The sequence below is a fragment of the Pteronotus mesoamericanus genome, unplaced genomic scaffold (assembly GCF_021234165.1).
Source record: "Pteronotus mesoamericanus isolate MK-2021 breed Mesoamerican mustached bat unplaced genomic scaffold, CSHL_Meso_final contig_25, whole genome shotgun sequence".
Classification (NCBI taxonomy): Eukaryota; Metazoa; Chordata; class Mammalia; order Chiroptera; family Mormoopidae; genus Pteronotus; species Pteronotus mesoamericanus.
The window spans coordinates 34,074,357-34,088,183 of record NW_026555105.1 but is presented as its reverse complement, the minus strand read 5'-3'; the positions used below and the strand labels follow the sequence as shown (position 1 = coordinate 34,088,183).

Here is a 13,827-nt window from a genome sequence, read left to right as displayed (position 1 = left end):
GGTAGTATAAGCCACCTTGACAGGATTTATAGTGTGTTTACATTGAAGTGCTTTCTAAGAATGATTTTTTTCTTTTAAAAATCCTCAAGAAGACTCGCTGAATCTCTGAAAAGGCAAAGATCTCCATTTCTCAACCCAGCCAGCTCCATGCAAGAATGGAAGGGAATGCTTTAGCCTACTGGACTCAACAGCATGTAGACTTTGCTACTGTTCACTGTATGATTTTGAGAACAAACTCTTTCATCTGCAAGTCTGTTTCTTTCCTGGTACCCCAATTCTATTTACAAGCTGTCTACATTGGTTTCCTGGGCTAAAATCCACCCCCGTGGCCGTTTCTCATAACCTAAAGTCTTGCTTCCCGCTTCAATAGCCCTCCTAGGAAAAAGAATTCTGTTCCTGGAAAATAACTTAGTATTTAAGGGTCTCTCTTTAGCCCAGGCCTCATGGACTCTGGTCACATAAGACATTTTTGCAGACTTTTTACCAGCTGAAAACTTTCATTAAGAACTCTTGAAGCCTTTCAGGGAGCAACATCTGCATGGATGGCTACCAGCTGACATCATCTCCAGGAGTCAAACTCTCCCTGCCTGGGAATGCACTGTCCTGTAACTTGACACTTGATACTTGAGAAGTCAGATTTCTTGATCCCTGGACACTCAGAACGGCCAGTTGCAGTTTCCTGAGCAGCTACCTGCCAGAGAGGAACAGCAGCCTCTAATCTTGCAGAGACCACAGCAGGGGGCTGTGGGTCATCTAGAGCTGCATTGTCCAATGTAGTGGCCACTATCTATGTGCACCAACTAAAATTTAATTTTAAATTAGGTGCACTTAAATAAAATTAAAAATTCAATTCCTCAGTTGCATTAACCATGCATTTCTAGTTCTCAACACTACATTGTCTAGTAGCTACCACAATGGACAGCACAGGGGGTATTTCCATCATCACTGAAAGTTATTGGACAACACTGATCAAGAACCTAAAAAAGAAATGTGAAAGGACAAAGATGTGATCAAGAGAAGTCAGCCCTGATTCATTTGTGCAGCTTAAAATGTGTTCTGGACTATGCATATCCTATTCCTAATGGAACTAGTATTCTAGTAGGCTTAAAGCATGATTGAAAGAGAGAGACAATTAAAGGCAGGAATGGTCTGTTTTTAGTCACTAATAAATACAAAAACCTGCGGCAGTGACAGGCACATTGTAGAACCACAGTAAATACATCTTAAATGAATGAACAGATACACATTGCCTGTTAATTATAAAGTGATCATCACAGAGAATTATGAACAATTTTCTAGGTTCCATTACAGGTCAGAATAAATAACTCACTAGACATTTCGATCCTTTTTTTCTGGCCACTAATCTCCTAGTAGCTAATTCCATATCTTGGGCCCATTAATATCGAGAAAAAGTGAATAGACAGATAGGACCATTGTGGCTGCAAAACTGTATTGGTCACATTGTAGTTGAAGCTAGCACATATAATCAGAAATCAGTACTCTGTGAACCTGGTGCATGAATAGGTTTTCAAGGTTGACGTTTTCTAAAAAAACACACAATAAACTTTATACGGAAAACAAACTAAGGCTCAGCACTTTGACCAAATTGGTCCTCATTGTGGCCACATCTGAGCAGTCAAATCTTTGATTAACATTATTTAAGGGTAATAGTGTTTGTTTCTCCCTAGGCTTATGGAATAGGAGAGTTTTTTTCTGGCTCGCCTTGTCACCCAGAGTTGTACATACAAAATTGAGTCATGCTTCTTCCCATCTCTGTCCCACACATGCTTTCTCAGCTGGGCTTGTTCAACCTGGCAGTAGGTATAGATTGGGAGTGTGAAGGATTAAAAGGAAAGAACTAGTCAAAATATTAGAGTTAGGAATCTCCAAAGTTGGAGGAAAAGACTAATATTTGGGGAGAAGAGAAAGCAAAGGGTTGGGAATTATATTTATGTATCCATTATTGAAGCTGGATCTGTATTTGGGCTGTAAAATAGAGAATTTCTGTTATCACCTGAACTCTGTCTAGAAGAAGCTTGTTTTCACTGTGCATATATAGATAATCAAAACTTCAGAAACCTATTTGGTTTAGTGCTCACATGCCCTTTTCCATACTTCTTTATATATAGGTTTTAAAAAACTGAATGGGAGGGAAGTGCATTTTCTCATACCCACTTAGGTCTATCTATTAATGTCATATTTGAAAAGAATGTGTAGATTGGAAGGGAAGAAGTGATATCTCATAAAACCAAGTAGACCACAGATATCAGTCTTCAGGTGACATAAAAGATGTTACAGCTGATCTTCCTCACACCCTAAATACACAGCCAGTCACTTTTATGAATAACCATTATCCTGAGATCTTTGAATGAAAAGCTCAAGTCCTTTTAGGAAGAATGAATATTTGATAAAGCTACTTGACATTCTTCTTAGAAATGATCAAAGAATATTCACATATATAAAATTATTAAATGGGGGAGAAAAGATACCTGGTTTCTAATCTTAACCTTATCACTAACTGTTGTAAATGGATTATTTACTTCCACTGGTCTATCATTTGTGGTCTCTTACATTGATTTCTTAAAAGTGGTATCAGAGGTTGGAGGTAGGTTAGTGTTAGATTTGATAAAGAGAGGGAGCGAGAAAGAAAAACAGAGATGGAAAGAGAAGATATTACTAAATATCAAAATATTAGATAATTAATGTTCTAATGGAGATTTACACTGAATCATTGCCTTATTTATGTCTGGAAAAACACATAAAATAAACATGTCATTCCAACTGATTTTTTATTCAGTAAATCAGTTTTTCATCCTCAATCAGGATGACACCATTTTTGGGAAATGCTTGTAGTATGCACTCTGGTTTCCTTTGGTTACAAAAGGGTTTAAATTTATCCAACAAACGAACACACACAAGGTCAAAATAATGTTGTAACAGAAGCACACACAAGCCAAGTAGCATCAGATGTGCTTTCGAATTCATCGCCCTAATTCAACCTGATGTGAATGTGAGGCCTAACTGATCCAGGGCCCCATCAGGGATTCTGACAACATGCCTTTGCTTTGTATTGTGCGCACTGCAACTCCTAGGTGCATCTGAGTTAGAACTGAAGCAACGATTTCTATTTCCAAAGCACTTTATAATCATTAATAATTTAAGCCTTACAACATTCCTCCATGGGAGACCAATAGCAAAACACCAGGAGCACAGATGAAGAAACAAGAAGAAGAGGTTAAATGACATGGTAGAAACTGCAAAGAAAAAAAAGGCAATATTAAAGCAAGAGCCCCCCACCCCACATATAGATATATGGAGGTGAGTGAGTGATGCAGAGCATTCCCAAAGTGAGGTCACGTCTATTTCCTCACCACCAGTAAAGTTAACTCCTCTAAAACTTTCCTTGTTTCTACTCTTTGCTGTCTCCTTAATCCCTTTAATGTAAATCACATTTTCTTTTTTGTTCTTTGCTATTTGCAACTAACTTGGGTATCCTTGACTGTAGCTTAATAGAAGTTAAAAAAAAGTCCTACTTAACCAGGGGGAAAAGACAAAAACTATTTAAATTATACCATTGGCTTATCCACTTCACATACAATTTTGTCCCTAATTTGAAGGTTTTCACAGATGCACTGGTGTTCATCTACAAAGTCCCTAGCACTGAAGTCTCTACTATAAAAATGCTGACATTTCCTTAGGGCTTCTATTCCCACTGCCATACTTGCAACCCATATTCCAGAATCTGATAGACCCTGGTCACAGATACTTAACAAACCCTAAATTAAGAAACCCTGCTCTGGCCCTGGCTGATGTGGCTCAGTGGGTTATGTGCTAGCTTGTGAACTGAAAGGTCGCTGGTTCAATCCCAGGTCAAGGCATATGCTTGGGTTGCGGGCTAGATCCCCACTTGGGGGTGTGCAAGAAGCTACCTATGTTTCTCTCACACATGATATTTCTCTCCCTCTCTTTCTTCCTCCCTTCCCCCTCTCTAAAAATTAATTAACTAATTAATTAATTAGAAAAAGGAAAGGAAAGGGAAAAAAAAAGAAACCCTGCTCTAAATTCTGCTGGGCCTTTGTGTAGTTATATCTGTGCAACTTGCTTAGGTCTGCATAAAGAATCTATTTCTAAAAGCATGTATGTTCACCACCATTTTATAAACTATATGACATGTTTCTATTGATTTACATTATGATGTAATAGATTTTTTATCTTTAGGTCAGAGGTGTATCAAACTGTCAATCACTCTTAATGCTTTAATTTTAAATGAATTTACATTTTTCTTTCCATTGTTCAATGCTCAGGAAGTATCTACCAATCAATATTAAAGAAGCCTGAAATAAAGAGTTTTAGAAGTATATGTTTCTTTCTGAATGTTTAAGAAACGTTTTTGTAAAGTGAGTAAATCCTTAATTCACCATCTAGATTCATTGCCAACATTTTTCTTAATGGATGGCAAAGCTATTACTAAAGAGAAAGGTTCCTCAAAGATGGCTTCAGGGAAATGCTTTGCTGATAGTAAACCACAAGTGTATAAAACTCTCTGAAAATGTCTCATGTTTTTCTTTTGGTTGCACCTGAGTACAGTTTCTCATGGGGTAGTCTTGGACTCATCAGAATCATATCATATTAAGGTAATTTACTAGATATTATAATATTACTTTGGTATTATTTAATGGATTTTTACTATTTAATATAACAAATTGGTGATGACATCTACATGAATAGGACTTTGCTTAAATGTTTAGTGAGTCATATTTAAAAGTTATCAAAGAGCAAATAACTATCAAAATGTGCTAACTTCTTGACAATACCTTCCTAATCATTTATGTCCTCCAGAAAATACAAACAATCTTAATGTAGATATGGGGATGTTTTGGGTATTTTTATGGGAAGTGCTTTGTACAATGAGTGGCAACCCTTCACATGTCACCCTAAAAGGAAAGAAGAACCTTTCACCCCACCCCCCATCAGTAAGTGATTAGGAATCTCAACACTCTACTCAAAATGATTTTGATATGGTTTATGCAACATAGGAATATAATATGATTCTAATTTCTTGGAAAGAAAGTCTAAAAACCTGTATTTTGAAGAAAGACCATGTGTAGAGAAAGAGAATAGTAAGCACAGAGAAAAAGCTGGGTAGTTAGAAAGCCAGGATTTATAGCTTTTATTTATTACTGATCAGGGGAGAATAACACTGGATGGAAAGGTCAAGTCTAGAAAAGTATGTTCTACTGTGAGATAAGGTTGGGTTAGTCTTGAGGAAAGAGCTCCAGGCCATTTGATTCTGTTGCACCATCTCCTCTTACCAAGTAACCTTCGGTTGCTAATTCTTCTCTCCCAGGGCTCTTAATCCAGGCAACACAAGCAGGGTACTGTTTTAGACTCATCAAAGTTCTATATAGCAACATGAGGTGAGTTTATCCAAAGGAAAGGAAAAAAGCTGACATAGAGGAAAACAAAATTTGGGGGTCTGGAGGAAGAGGAAAAACCTAATCCCATATCCTGGTTATTTTACCAAGAAAATGGGAGCAGGAGATGTCATGCTAGCTTTTCTATGTGACTTATTTTTTTTAAAGATTTTATTTATTTATTTTTAGAAAGAGGGAAAGGCAGGGAAGAATACAGGGAGACAGACATCAATGTGTGGTTGTCTTTTAAGTGCCCCATACTGGGCACCTGGCAATCCAGGCATATGCCCTGACTGGGAATCAAACCTGCAACCCTTTGGTTCATACACCGGCACTCAATCCACTGAGCCACACCAGCCAGGACTCTACATGACTTATTTTTCCCTGTAGTTCTTATAAGACTAGGAAATACTGGTCAATAATTCACTCACCTTAATTTATTTTTTGGGGGGGAAGGGGCAAGCATTATCATAACATTAGGATGGCATGTAGCTGTACTCTGACCTTCAGATTGACACAAAACTACAATGAATAAGCTTTTGATCAGGAAGTAAATAATTCCATTAAGTTTTTCTAAGTGTTCCACAAACAAAAAATGGTTCAAATAATATCCAATAATAATCATATATTAGAAATTGTCCTGGACATGACAATTTCTAAACAAGTAAAACATAAGTTTTACTTGTTTAAAATACATCACAACAAAACACCTACATCTCTTGGAATATGCAAATTCCCTGATAAGTACAAGATAAGTTACTACAAAAATATTTTTTTCAGCTGTGCTCAGGATCCCCAGTCATGCTGGGCTTCAATGCTAGGAACAATTTTGCAGCCAGTACTTCCATCTGCTCTACAGTTGGCAAGCAGCCCGCATCCAGGATGATCAACAGCGTCTGGGGCTTACGACTTGCCAGCCAATAAGTACTTTATTTTGCTGTTTGGTGTTTTGTCGATTGATTTCTTAGAGTGAAAATTGCCAATGCTGGAACCCACCTGCCCATACTTTCATCTCTGCCAAATTATTTTGAAAACATAACATGAACATCAGGATACACACAACCCAATACCTCACTTGCAACAGATGAAAATCTATTATTACTATATACTGAGGAACTTAGTAGTTTAAAAAGGTTTTCAAATGTTATCCATCTATCACTAAACCAGTAAATCCTTTTGCTGATATTAATGAAATTTGGTGGCTGCAGGATGAAATGTTCCAAGTATAGAGAGTGCATAATTCTAAAGGATATCATCTAAATTATGAATACTGTGCTTACAAACTAAAAAAATTACAATCATACTTTAAAATGAACCATAATGCTGTATTTACAATCAGAATTTTTAAAAAATAGTTGTATAATACATGATTTGGCAGAGTGATTAAGAATTAAAATTTTGTAAACTGACCCTTTGTCTTCATAATCCATGCTCCATTGCATACTAAAAGATTTCAGGCAAGTAACTTAACCTTTCCATACCTCTGTTTCCTCCCCTGCAAAATGGGAATAATAATATATCACAGGGTTATTCTAAAATTAAATGAAATAACACAAGAAGGTTCCTTTTAAAAATGCCTGGCACACATTAAATCTTTGATAAATGTCAGTTGTTCTTATTACCATCTTGAACTTATAAGCGCCCTTGAGTTTGATGGATAACCAGACCTAGGAGGAAAAAAAATCCCAGGCCTTTTATAAAACACTGTTGGTGAATCGACAATGGCAGCAGGGGGAACTTTGAAGTGAAGGCTTCAGGGAGGGAGCTCGCAGCAAACCTCAGAAGACTTAGCTAGACCCTCCAGGAAAGAAACTCATTGTCATACAAAGGTAAAACATGGTTTCAATGCTGTATAGGAAAACTTGAATGAATAAGTGCAAGTTGGGGTATTTTAAAGCAATGCCTTATAAAGCATAATGGGCAGAATTAAAATCATAATGCAATTGTGGCTTAATTGGACTTTATATGTGAAGAGAGGAGACTTGGGAAGAGAGGAGACTTGGAAAGAGAGGCAGATTAGGGAAAGAGTAGGGTTCCTAGGATAAATATCTTAACTAATCTGAGAAAGAATGTCCTTAGTCTATTTTGGAAAGTATTTCTAAACCACTGAAGAGTCTTCGGTATTATTTAGTGAATTTTTGACCTCCTAAATTCAAAACTCAACAGTATTGATAGGGATGGTTGAGGAAATAATGTTTTGGAGCAAATATCTTACAGGTGTTTTAGAAAGAATATACAGGTGAGAAAACTAAATTAAACACAAGAGTGGAGAAAAACAGAGCTATGTTCCATCACAGTTCTCTTACTCAAGGAAATAGCTTTCTGAGTTCCTTAAACTCTCTTAAGGTAGTTTTTGGCATGGGAAAGGACAAACACATATGACACATGACCATACAATATGTTTGGATGTAATCAAAGCCAAAAGGCCTGTTGAAAATCAACTTTTAAGATCAGGAGTGCTGAGGTTAAAAGGAGAAATTGAAGGTATGAGAGAGAAAGTGTCCAGCTGGGAGCTGGGTGCCACTGTGACGGCTGACACTGTTGCCAGGCAGAGCCTCAGGGTCTGGGCAGATCTGGCCAGAATGCACAGAGAGGGAGGTTTAGTTTTGAAGAGCAAGAGTTCTGAAGTGTCTGAATTCTTTCTGGAGGTTCTAAGAAGTAACATATATAAACACATTGAAGAAGGAGAGGGAAGCCTAGAGAAAACTCCATTTAAAAACACTCTCCTGCTCATGTGAAGGTGAGGCAAAAAGAGATGAGAGGTGAAAGCAGACTGTAGGTCAATAAGACAGTCACCAAATCTCTGTGAAAGACCTTAAAAGGGAAATGCATTTACAACAAACAAAAGATAAATTCCACATCATTTTTTCGGTTTTGTTAAAAATTTATGATTAGTTCCTAGTTTGTAATTTCCTCTTAGATAAACCAAAATTGTCTTCTTACTCAAATGTTTTCACTATCAGATTCTAACAACAATCAGTCAAAACAGTTTATTAAGCATCCACCAAATTGCGCTTCATTCAGAGGCATAGAGCTAGGTGTGAGTGAAATTACAATGACTAGCAAGACAAGGCTTTGTTCTCAGCTTCTTGTAATTCAAGTGTGAAGATAAGACACAAACATTTAAATAAACAAGGTTTCATTTAATTTTATAAAAACAGATGTTCAACTAGTGTTCAAGAAGTGCAAAAAGGAAATTGCATCTTAGCTTTTTGGCTAGCCAGGGTTTGTCTGAAGAGATTTTAAGAAAAGAAAATATTGCAACTTGGTTGGTGAAAAGTGAGGTTCACGTAGGTAGAGTTACTAAGAGAAGGCAGAGTAAGTGAGGGGAACACAGTGAGCAAAGATATGGCGGTGAAAGTACAAAGCAAATATTCTAGAAAAAGAAAGTTCAAGGGAATGCAGATAGATCAGATTGGCTGCAAGAATGGTGAGCAGAGAAAAATGGCATCTAAGATCTGACCTGCAAACCCACAATTGCCCTAGGTGTTTGGGGTTGGCACTAACAAACAGTCGTGCTAGTGATTGACTCGAGAGCCTCCTAAGTGTTGTTTTTATGTCCTTTTGCTATCTATGGGGAGTTTGAGAGAAGAGAGCACATTTACATTCTTTAAAAGAATTATCGAAAAGACAATAAGTAATAAGTGTTGGCAAGAATGTCAAGAAAACGGAACCCTTGTGCACTGCTGGTGGGATGGTAAACTGGTGCAGCCACTGTGAAAAAGAATAAGGAGGTTGTTCAAAAGATTAAAAATAAAACTACCATATGGCCAGCAATTCCACCTCGGGATATTTATGCAAATTTAATGGAAACTCTAATCTGAAAAACATATATGTACATACATGTATACTACAGCATTATTTACAATAACCAAGATATGGAAGCAACCTAGGTGTCCATCAGTAGATAAATGGATAAAAAATATGTACATATATACAATGGAAAATTATTACTAAGCCATCAAAAAATGAAATCCTGCCATTTGCAACAGCATGAATAGGCCTAGAAGGTATTATGATAAGCAAAATAAGTCAGACAGAGGAAGGCAAATACTATATGACTTCACTTACACATGAAATAATCTATAAAACAAAATCAAGAACAAACACAATACCAACAGATTCATAGATTCAGAGAACAAATTGACATTGACAGATGAAAGGGGGTTGGGGGATGAGTAAAAAAGTTGAAAGGGATTAAAAAGTACAAACTGCTAGTTATAAAAATATAGTCACAGGACGTAAAGTACAGCATAGGGAATATAGTCAATGATATTGTAATAACTCATATATGGTGTCAGAAGGGTACTAGACTCATCAAGGGGATCACTTTGTAAGGTATATAAATGTATATACATTATGTTGTATATCTGAAACTAATAAAATATTGTATGTCAATGGTAATTGGAAAATATATTAATTTAAAAAAATAAAAAAATATGGCCAAACTCACATTGAAGTCCACTGTCACTCTGCACTTTATGTTATGGGAGATTTTTTTCACTTTAAGTCAGTTTGTGTCAGAGTTATTCTCTTATTTTTAGTTAAAAGTTAAAAATGTTTTTAGTCAGGGTTTAAACATTGGTTAAGAAAATTGCATCTTGTAAGTGCTACTTATAAATTTTATACAGTTAATAATTAATAATTAAACATTAAATGTGTTGCAATGATGTTTTATATCTATATATACATGTTGATATGTAAATATAAAGCTTTTCATGTTGCCCAGCACTACATAAGCAATCAATGAATATAAAACATTAGTTTATAATAACTAACATTTGAATGGCAATGTGCAATTTAAAAAAAGCATTCACTTTTCCCCCATTTGATTTACTCATCATCACTATGAGGAAGCACTATTATCTCAGTTAAAAAACTGATTAAAGTTAGAAATTGATCCAAGAGAATAGATGACTTTCCTGAGTCAAAAGCTTATTGGAGGTAGAGTAGAACCATATTTCTGGCTACAGATACCTTGCTGTTTCCAATGTTTCACATAATCTTTTACTATTTTGCTATAATACATAGAAGAAATCAGAAACAAAGGTCTATATTACTGAGTCAAAATGGTCTTCGTATTATTGTAATCTTTTTGTAAGGATTTTCTGTAAAAAAAATGACAGGAAAAAAATAACATGGAAAGTTACACAGAAACCTCCACTGGATATTCAATCAAAGGCTGAATCAACCATGTTTCAAAACGTATACTCAAGAAAAACTAGTTGCTATCTTTCAAAGCCAGCTTTGAATACTAGAAAGCAAGATATTCAGAATTAGCAAATAAGGGAACTGGGGAAGAAATTCAGGTGCCGTTTTTGAAAAGCACTTCAAAATTTGCACCACAGAGAATGATAACTGAGAACCCTCAATAGCTTTGTAGCAACAGGACATTTCATTTGTCTTGGATTATGAATGCCTTTTAACACAGCTCTAATTGAAAAAAAATATATTTGTATACTTTATTTCATAAGAATAATTCTTATAAAACCTTCTTAAAGCTGTGACCTATGTGGTCCAGTCTCAAAAAGCATTTTTAAGCAATGAATCCATCAATCAGAAAGTAATTTCTAAATCACTGAGATTCTTTGCTTGTTTGTTTTTAATTCCTTAAAGAGAATATACTGCATATAGCAATGTTAGCTAATGAATATTGAATACGGGTCCATGTACTCTATATACATCAAATAATTGAATTCTAACATTATCCCTTTTTGCTATTACTATTGTTTTATCTACACTATACAGATGAGAAAACTGAGTCTAGGGGAGCCAAATAAGTGAACCAAAGTCATGCATTTTATAAGTAAGTGACCTATCTGGGATTCGACCTCAGACTCTACAGCTACATATCTGTTTCCCCCAAGATGAAACTCCTCATGCAGCAATGGTCTCTAAATTCCTGAGAAAATTCCTCTCTTAATTATGACCTAATTAGCCTTTTCCATTCAATTCTGCATTACAAAATTCCAAGCTGACTAAAAGTCTAACTTGAGAAGGAAACAATCCCCTTTGGAAGAGAAGGGAGGGAAGGAAAATGAGTAATGAAGCCTGGATGTTCTTCGGCTAGAAGGGATAGCACAAAAGGATGAGGGACTTGAGTGTGCATCCAAAGTACATGGAGAGTTTATTAAAACTTAAGTTCCCAGGCCCCAGCCCTTCAGTTTGCATTTCAGTTTGTCTGTGGTGGGGCCTCTAAATTTGCATTTCTAAGGAGTTCCAGATTGATGTTGGTCTGAGGACCACACCCTGGGAACTATTGCTCTAGGCCAAAAGCTCTTTGCTCCTATTTGTAAGAACACTACTTTAAGACTTCACCCAATTATCCAAAAGATCTTCGATATTATCCAAGTGTAAACAGCATCTACTCATTGGGTTTAATTTCCTCTAATGAGGCATTGCTGGTCCCAGCCTAAGAGAAATAGGACCCAGAGGAAGAAGCCAAGCTTATTCTCTCTTTACTAATGTAATAAAACGATCAGTCTTTCTGACTCCATCTTATTTAAGCTTGCCCAGTTCCCATAGCATGTTGGTTAGCAGCCTCTGCTTAACTCTGTACGTAAACATGCTAATCATTAAAGGAATCTATCCTGTAGTCTAAGAATTACTGAAAAGTTTCCCTGCTTGAAACTAACTTCCCAAGGAAATAAGAAAAGTATGTACAAAAACAATGATTACAACTAGAATTTGTTGAACAAAAGCAAAGAAGTTTCACCATTCCCCTTGGACCTCTGAGGACTTCAGATGTCTGTAGTCATCAATCACATCTTGACTTCAAACTCCTTCCACTGAAAAAAGAAGCCTACGCTTTCTCAGTATGGTTCTTTAAGGCACTAGTCTACCACCTAGTTGGCTTCTGGCTTTCCAAATAAAGTCTCTTACTTGTTTCAAACCCTTGTTATTTGACTTATTGTATGCCATGCAGAAAGCAGTACAAACTTTCACTTGGTTATACCAAAACCAGCCTTTTGAGTTTCCCTATCCTTTTTGGAAGACTGCCTCTTCCTGTCAGTAACCTTCTCTCCCTTCTTACTTTGTATAATTCCTATGCAAATAAGGCTATGGTCTTAGCTCATATCCCCAACAGAAAAGGACACTCACTATCAAACACAGGTCACAGAGGGAAGGCTTCTTCACACAAACTGATAGAAGAAAGATACACCAAAGCAACTATAAGGGATAGCTGACAAACTGACAGCAGAAGATCATGCTAAATCATTATCATCATCACTGTCATCATCATCCTCAAATCAGATATCCTCTCTTGAAGGGTGTCAATATAGGAACATACTCCACTCCTTCATAAACCATGTAGACTATATTTGTATTAAAAATTCCACATTTGCACCTAAATTATAAATTAATTGTACAAATTCAGTGCATGTATCTTATTTTTAATGCTGACCTATTAGGTCCAAATTTAAATATCTGTTTTATACCTATCACAAATTTTACTTGCACCAAATTTTTAGAGCATTAAATTTTCCTTCCCCCGAACACATGAAATTATAGATATAGAATAAATAGAAGTTTTAGGTTAAACTGAAGAAACACAAGTATTCTTTTATGCGCATTTCTCAGATGATTTAAATTGATTTTTTCAGCTCTTAAATAATGCACTACTTTAGCAGCAAATGCAATTTTTCTTATTTTGCATAAAAAATTGAAATTTTGTCCTAACCCAGACAAAAATGAGACTGCCATGTCAACAACACTGAAGAAATCCCAATCAATCAGTTCAATTTTTTCTAATTTCTTACGTAATAATAATCCATTTCATCAGTATTTTGAACTTATCTTTATTGGGATCTTTATTTATAACTATTAAATATTTTTTTAGACACAATCATTTTTCTAGAGAAAAAAATAAATGAGTTTTTTGGGGGGAAACTGGGGATATATCCATTCAGGTCCAAAAATACTGTTTGCTTTTTGACTATTACTGCTGGAAATAACACACTTTTAAAAATCACATAAAGAGTTAGATGCACTGGAAAATTAGATTCATTTTGTTGTCTGAAAAAGACCCTAGATAAATTATGTGTATATGTGTGTGAGTATATATGCATATATGCACAAATGTATGCATATGTATTTGCAAACTGATACTCTCAGAAAACTTGGAAAAGAATATTAAAAAAAACCAAATTCCTGAAAATGACATGAGAAGAGAAATTTTGAAAGAAACACCATTATTAGGAATGGTACCATCTAATAAAATTTTGAGTAATGAGTCAAATGAGGTTTTACATGGCTTTGAGCTTATATTTTAAAAATTTAGTATAAATTATCTGAGGCTAAATTATTTTATTTTGCTTTTCTAATTTTCTAAGACAAAAGTATCAAGGCATCCCTTTGAAATTAACTATTTTCTTTAAAATCATAAATTTTCACATGATATTTTCTAGGAAAA

The 13,827-nt window shown here is 35.6% G+C and overlaps 1 protein-coding gene across 1 annotated transcript in view; it reads right to left on the bottom strand.

Annotated features, from left to right (window-relative positions):
* Positions 1-13,827, bottom strand: part of MACROD2 (mono-ADP ribosylhydrolase 2) — a 2,155,137-nt gene that overhangs the window by 724,068 nt on the left and 1,417,242 nt on the right. The gene's annotated exons all lie outside the window — the stretch shown is intronic.